A 7,500-nucleotide genomic window follows, 5' to 3' on the forward strand; every position below is an offset into this window, starting at 1 on the left:
TCGCTATCGGTCTCGTGGTCATATTTAGTCTCAGATGGAGTTTACCACCCACTTGGAGCTGCACTCTCAAGCAACCCGACTCGAAGGAGAGGTCCCGCCGACGCTCGCACCGGCCGCTACGGGCCTGGCACCCTCTACGGGCCGTGGCCTCATTCAAGTTGGACTTGGGCTCGGCGCGAGGCGTCGGGGTAGTGGACCCTCCCAAACACCACATGCCACGACAGGCGGCAGCCTGCGGGGTTCGGTGCTGGACTCTTCCCTGTTCGCTCGCCGCTACTGGGGGAATCCTTGTTAGTTTCTTTTCCTCCGCTTAGTAATATGCTTAAATTCAGCGGGTAGTCTCGCCTGCTCTGAGGTCGTTGTACGAGGTGTCGCACGCCACACCGCCAGCCGGCTGTGCACGCTACCGAGAAAGTACCGGTATGCGAACCGCCAGGCGACGGGCGCGCATCGCACGTTTGAGGAGACGCGGCCGGCCCCACAGGCGGCCGCGACACTCCCAGGTCTGCGAAGCGGGGCAAACGCCGCGCGCTTCAGTATACGTAGCCGACCCTCAGCCAGACGTGGCCCGGGAACGGAATCCATGGACCGCAATGTGCGTTCGAAACGTCGATGTTCATGTGTCCTGCAGTTCACATGTCGACGCGCAATTTGCTGCGTTCTTCATCGACCCACGAGCCGAGTGATCCACCGTCCTGGGTGATCTTTTCTCAAGTTTCCGCCGTCTCTTTCGAGACGGTCGCATAGGCGGGAGTGAGGCGTGTGGCGGCCCCTGTTCCAGCGTTCTGTGTCCAACGGCCTCACGGCCGACGGGCGTCGTACGGCTCCACACCGGAGCGGACAGGCACTCGGGCGAAAGTCATTCAAAACCGGCGCCAGGCGCCAGGTGCCGCAGGCCAGCCGCTCCAGCGCTTCAGCGCTCGTACCACACAACATTGCCGCTAGTTTTGAGAGGCACGCGTGGTTCCGCACGCGGCGCACGGCTACTGCGAGCCGTACAGGTAGCGTGTTGCGCGACACGACACGCACATCGAAAGACATGCAGTCTAGTCGGTAATGATCCTTCCGCAGGTTCACCTACGGAAACCTTGTTACGACTTTTACTTCCTCTAAATGATCAAGTTTGGTCATCTTTCCGGTAGCATCGGCAACGACAGAGTCAATGCCGCGTACCAGTCCGAAGACCTCACTAAATCATTCAATCGGTAGTAGCGACGGGCGGTGTGTACAAAGGGCAGGGACGTAATCAACGCGAGCTTATGACTCGCGCTTACTGGGAATTCCTCGTTCATGGGGAACAATTGCAAGCCCCAATCCCTAGCACGAAGGAGGTTCAGCGGGTTACCCCGACCTTTCGGCCTAGGAAGACACGCTGATTCCTTCAGTGTAGCGCGCGTGCGGCCCAGAACATCTAAGGGCATCACAGACCTGTTATTGCTCAATCTCGTGCGGCTAGAAGCCGCCTGTCCCTCTAAGAAGAAAAGTAATCGCTGACAGCACGAAGGATGTCACGCGACTAGTTAGCAGGCTAGAGTCTCGTTCGTTATCGGAATTAACCAGACAAATCGCTCCACCAACTAAGAACGGCCATGCACCACCACCCACCGAATCAAGAAAGAGCTATCAATCTGTCAATCCTTCCGGTGTCCGGGCCTGGTGAGGTTTCCCGTGTTGAGTCAAATTAAGCCGCAGGCTCCACTCCTGGTGGTGCCCTTCCGTCAATTCCTTTAAGTTTCAGCTTTGCAACCATACTTCCCCCGGAACCCAAAAGCTTTGGTTTCCCGGAGGCTGCCCGCCGAGTCATCGGAGGAACTGCGGCGGATCGCTGGCTGGCATCGTTTATGGTTAGAACTAGGGCGGTATCTGATCGCCTTCGAACCTCTAACTTTCGTTCTTGATTAATGAAAACATACTTGGCAAATGCTTTCGCTTCTGTTCGTCTTGCGACGATCCAAGAATTTCACCTCTAACGTCGCAATACGAATGCCCCCGCCTGTCCCTATTAATCATTACCTCGGGTTCCGAAAACCAACAAAATAGAACCGAGGTCCTATTCCATTATTCCATGCACACAGTATTCAGGCGGGCTTGCCTGCTTTAAGCACTCTAATTTGTTCAAAGTAAACGTGCCGGCCCACCGAGACACTCAATAAAGAGCACCCTGGTAGGATTTCAACGGGGTCCGCCTCGGGACGCACGAGCACGCACGGGGCGGTCGCACGCCTTCGGCTCGCCCCACCGGCAGGACGTCCCACGATACATGCCAGTTAAACACCGACGGGCGGTGAACCAACAGCGTGGGACACAAATCCAACTACGAGCTTTTTAACCGCAACAACTTTAATATACGCTATTGGAGCTGGAATTACCGCGGCTGCTGGCACCAGACTTGCCCTCCAATAGATACTCGTTAAAGGATTTAAAGTGTACTCATTCCGATTACGGGGCCTCGGATGAGTCCCGTATCGTTATTTTTCGTCACTACCTCCCCGTGCCGGGAGTGGGTAATTTGCGCGCCTGCTGCCTTCCTTGGATGTGGTAGCCGTTTCTCAGGCTCCCTCTCCGGAATCGAACCCTGATTCCCCGTTACCCGTTACAACCATGGTAGGCGCAGAACCTACCATCGACAGTTGATAAGGCAGACATTTGAAAGATGCGTCGCCGGTACGAGGACCGTGCGATCAGCCCAAAGTTATTCAGAGTCACCAAGGCAAACGGACCGGACGAGCCGACCGATTGGTTTTGATCTAATAAAAGCGTCCCTTCCATCTCTGGTCGGGACTCTGTTTGCATGTATTAGCTCTAGAATTACCACAGTTATCCAAGTAACGTGGGTACGATCTAAGGAACCATAACTGATTTAATGAGCCATTCGCGGTTTCACCTTAATGCGGCTTGTACTGAGACATGCATGGCTTAATCTTTGAGACAAGCATATGACTACTGGCAGGATCAACCAGGGAGCTGCGTCAACTAGAGCTGAGCAGCCGGCCGCCCGGGAGTGTGTCCCGGGGGCCCGCGCGAACACGCAAGCGTCCGCTCAATCATTCTGCAAACAGGAGGAGGCTGAGCTCCCCTGCACAATACACCTCGAAACCCTCTCAGGTCCCGGCGGCGCGCAGCGCCGTCCCAAGTACTTGGTCGGGTTCGAGAGAGGCGCAATCGCCCGGAGTTAGGCGAGTAGACGCTTTCGGTGCGACCACCCGTGCTCCCAACTGAGCTTGCCGCTGCCGACAGAGGCCCGGGAGCGTGCTGTCGTGGCATTGCCGGCGGGAGACAACACGCGCCACCTACGGTGACCGGCAGCTCCAACGCCAGCGCCACAGAAGGACAAAAGCCCCACTTGGGTGCCGAAGCGAACTCTCCCAGCACAGCGCACACGCCAACACATCCGCACAGCTGCGATACAAACCACCAGCGAGAACCGCTGGGGCGACCGAGCAGCAGACGGCGTCGCGGCGCCGAGCGCCGGGCGGCGGCGCATCCTCAACGCACACAGTCCTCAATCGGACCAGCACACTGCAGATGTCCACCGCGCTTCGCACCGGGCCCGCGAGGACCTACTTTGGCCGCACGGCGCCGCGCGCAGGGTGCGCCGGCGCGCAGCTGCGACGCCTGCCGCGTCCGTCGGCCGGCGCGCCTGCCACTGGCCGCCCCCACCAGCCGGCTGTAGCGCGTGCGCCCACGCACCGCGCGGCCAGCACGCCGGGAGGCGCCCCCTCACCGGCCGGGGACGGTCCCACCCAGCCACCGCCGCGTATCGCTTCACACCCAGATGCCGTTCAGTTTCGTCGGCATGGTGGGTATCGCTGGAACAACCGGTTAGTACCTCAACCTATCGTCGCCATCACCGATTCACCCCTAGCGAGAACAACCGCACCACAACGGGTTACCATTTCTTCATTTGCGTAACTTCACCAGAAAACGTAGGCGTCCATCGCCATTTGCAACTTCAACCATTATTGCATGCCTGTGTCAGGTGTCACGCCACACTACGTCTGCCCACATACACGCAACAAAATGTGCACGCCTAGACAATACGTGGAAGGTGGCCCCCGTACGTATGCGATGTCCATTGCTCGAACGACTGTCAACCGGCTTCTGTAGCATGTCGCAGATATGGAACGCGCTGCACCATGCCATCACGGTGTGTGAGGAGAGACGACTAGGTCCGAATACATCAACAGACAGCTCATGCTGATCGCCATCCACGGCGTCCGTTCCTCCCACACGTCTCTATGGCGTACCACACTGCAATCCAGCTCTCATAGGGAGACGACACGTAGCTGCGTGCACAATATTTGCACTGTATGGTCCGCCGTTTTTGGGCGCAGTCGTTGTACGGTCACACATGTGCCACGATGTATCATTCAGTACATAAGGACGAATGTGCAGTACAGATTGTGGTTCACGCGTACGACATCAGCGGACAGTTGACACAGGCCGCACCACAACGTAGCCTGCGTACGTCGCATGCGAAGGGCATTGAACATGCAAACTTGTCACCAACCACCTTGCGAAGGCAGGGGGCAAGGTGGGGACGTGGGGAGAGGTGGGGGGGGGGGGGGGGGCGGCATGTACGCCCTGCTGCCATCCACATTACAGTGTACAGCAGGAGCATGTGGAAAGTCAGCAAGACTTGCAAGGTGTTTAACATGAAGCGATACACAGGGGAGCGGGCAGTGCGAGTAGCGAACTATATTGCGAGGGTTGCGGGTGGGCAACACTACACTAATTGAACGAGTCGTATAACAATTACAGAGCAGGTTTAGGCGACAACGTGGGTTACGATAGGCGACAACGTGGGTTACGTTAGGGGACAACGTGGGTTACGTTAGGGGACAACGTGGGTTACGTTAGGGGACAACGTGGGTTACGTTAGGGGACAACGTGGGTTACGTTAGGGGACAACGTGGGTTACGTTAGGGGACAACGTGGGTTACGTTAGGGGACAACGTGGGTTAGGTTAAGGCACAACATGGGTTAGGTTAAGGCACAACATGGGTTAGGTTAAGGCACAACATGGGTTAGGTTAAGGCACAACATGGGTTAGGTTAAGGCACAACATGGGTTAGGTTACGGCACAACATGGGTTAGGTTAAGGCACAACATGGGTTAGGTTAGGGGACAACATGGGTTAGGTTAGGGGACAACATGGGTTAGGTTAAGGCACAACATGGGTTAGGTTAAGGCACAACATGGGTTAGGTTAGGGGACAACATGGGTTAGGTTAGGGCACAACATGGGTTAGGTTAGGGGACAACATGGGTTAGGTTAGGGGACAACATGGGTTAGGTTAGGGGACAACATGGGTTAGGTTAGGGGACAACATGGGTTAGGTTAGGGGACAACATGGGTTAGGTTAGGGGACAACATGGGTTAGGTTAGGGGACAACATGGGTTAGGTTAGGGGACAACATGGGTTAGGTTAAGGCACAACATGGGTTAGGTTAGGGGACAACATGGGTTAGGTTAGGGGACAACATGGGTTAGGTTAGGGGACAACATGGGTTAGGTTAGGGGACAACATGGGTTAGGTTAGGGGACAACATGGGTTAGGTTAAGGCACAACATGGGTTAGGTTAGGGCACAACATGGGTTAGGTTAGGGCACAACATGGGTTAGGTTAGGGCACAACATGGGTTAGGTTAGGGGACAACATGGGTTAGGTTAGGGGACAACATGGGTTAGGTTAGGGGACAACATGGGTTAGGTTAGGGGACAACATGGGTTAGGTTAGGGGACAACATGGGTTAGGTTAGGGGACAACATGGGTTAGGTTAGGGGACAACATGGGTTAGGTTAGGGGACAACATGGGTTAGGTTAGGGGACAACATGGGTTAGGTTAAGGCACAACATGGGTTAGGTTAAGGCACAACATGGGTTAGGTTAGGGGACAACATGGGTTAGGTTAGGGGACAACATGGGTTAGGTTAGGGGACAACATGGGTTAGGTTAAGGCACAACATGGGTTAGGTTAGGGGACAACATGGGTTAGGTTAAGGCACAACATGGGTTAGGTTAGGGGACAACATGGGTTAGGTTAGGGGACAACATGGGTTAGGTTAAGGCACAACATGGGTTAGGTTAAGGCACAACATGGGTTAGGTTAAGGCACAACATGGGTTAGGTTAGGGGACAACATGGGTTAGGTTAGGGGACAACTTGGGTTAGGTTAGGGGACAACATGGGTTAGGTTAAGGCACAACATGGGTTAGGTTAAGGCACAACATGGGTTAGGTTAGGGGACAACATGGGTTAGGTTAGGGGACAACATGGGTTAGGTTAGGGGACAACATGGGTTAGGTTAAGGCACAACATGGGTTAGGTTAGGGGACAACATGGGTTAGGTTAAGGCACAACATGGGTTAGGTTAGGGGACAACATGGGTTAGGTTAGGGGACAACATGGGTTAGGTTAAGGCACAACATGGGTTAGGTTAAGGCACAACATGGGTTAGGTTAAGGGACAACATGGGTTAGGTTAGGGGACAACTTGGGTTAGGTTAGGGGACAACATGGGTTAGGTTAAGGCACAACATGGGTTAGGTTAAGGCACAACATGGGTTAGGTTAAGGTACAACATGGGTTAGGTTAAGGTACAACATGGGTTAGGTTAGGTTACACGTTGTTGTAAGGAAAGGTGTGGGGGGGGGGGGGGGGGCGGGGCGGCAGGTTCGTTGATAGTGATTATAGTAAGTGAATGCTTGTGACATGATGAGATTTGTCACGTCAGGATGCACCTTTGGCTTATTAGAGGCGGCGCTCCAATTCTATGCTTGTGTCAGACCTGTGTCTTTGACTCATGTCATTGTTTGTGCGCTGTGACAGGAGGTACTATTGTGATGTTGGGTGCACCGTTGTATAGGACATGTGTGGGTGTTGGTGCCTTATCTGCGCAATGGTGGATGTCGAAAGGGTGGGATATTCTATTTTCCGCATGGACCTCCTGGTCTGGTTGTGATAGTGTGGATTGTGTAATGTGGCGGAGAGGATGCACTGGATGTTGTTCCATGCTGGTGCTTACATATTGTATGTGCGCCTGTTAGAAGCAGAGAGTGGTGCGTGATCAGAGTGTCTGGCTGACGTGTGGTTCCCATTGTGGGCAGACTCTTTCAGCATGTATACGGACAGTTGTATATATTTTCTGTAGTTTGATGGCTCTGCATTGATTACTAATCAGCGCCGTGTGTACGGGTAATCTGGTTCCAGTCCACAATGTTCTATCTGTGTACATTAGTGACAAAGACTCCCCCCATGCAGTGGGGCTCGGTCTGTTATAACTCTTCCGCGTAATATATTTGCCCCACGTTTTTGCGAGTGCGAGTGCGAGTGCAACGCGCATGGGGACCGACATGCTGATGGCTCGGTATCGGACGCCGTACAGTGAGCAACGCGATCGCGTCTCTCGCTCGTAAGTGGTACAGGTCGCGGCTCATGTATAGGGACAGCGGGAATGTCGCATATTGGAAATAACTCTTCATGAAACGCAAGTTATAG

General features: G+C 54.5%; 2 non-coding genes and 1 pseudogene across 2 annotated transcripts; all 3 read right to left on the reverse strand.

Moving 5' to 3' along the window:
- The window catches only part of LOC124744323, a 4,367-nt pseudogene extending 4,008 nt beyond the window's left edge, over nt 1-359 (reverse strand).
- Nucleotides 360-547: 188 nt separating this feature from the next.
- On the reverse strand, nt 548-702 carry LOC124744324. The gene has a single exon (XR_007010684.1). It is a non-coding gene; the product is annotated as a 5.8S ribosomal RNA (ribosomal RNA).
- A 352-nt stretch (nt 703-1,054) lies between these two features.
- Nucleotides 1,055-2,963, reverse strand: LOC124744327. The gene has a single exon (XR_007010687.1). It is a non-coding gene; the product is annotated as a small subunit ribosomal RNA (ribosomal RNA).
- Nucleotides 2,964-7,500: the final 4,537 nt, after the last annotated feature.

This window comes from Schistocerca piceifrons, unplaced genomic scaffold (assembly GCF_021461385.2).
Source record: "Schistocerca piceifrons isolate TAMUIC-IGC-003096 unplaced genomic scaffold, iqSchPice1.1 HiC_scaffold_287, whole genome shotgun sequence".
Lineage (NCBI taxonomy): Eukaryota > Metazoa > Arthropoda > Insecta > Orthoptera > Acrididae > Schistocerca > Schistocerca piceifrons.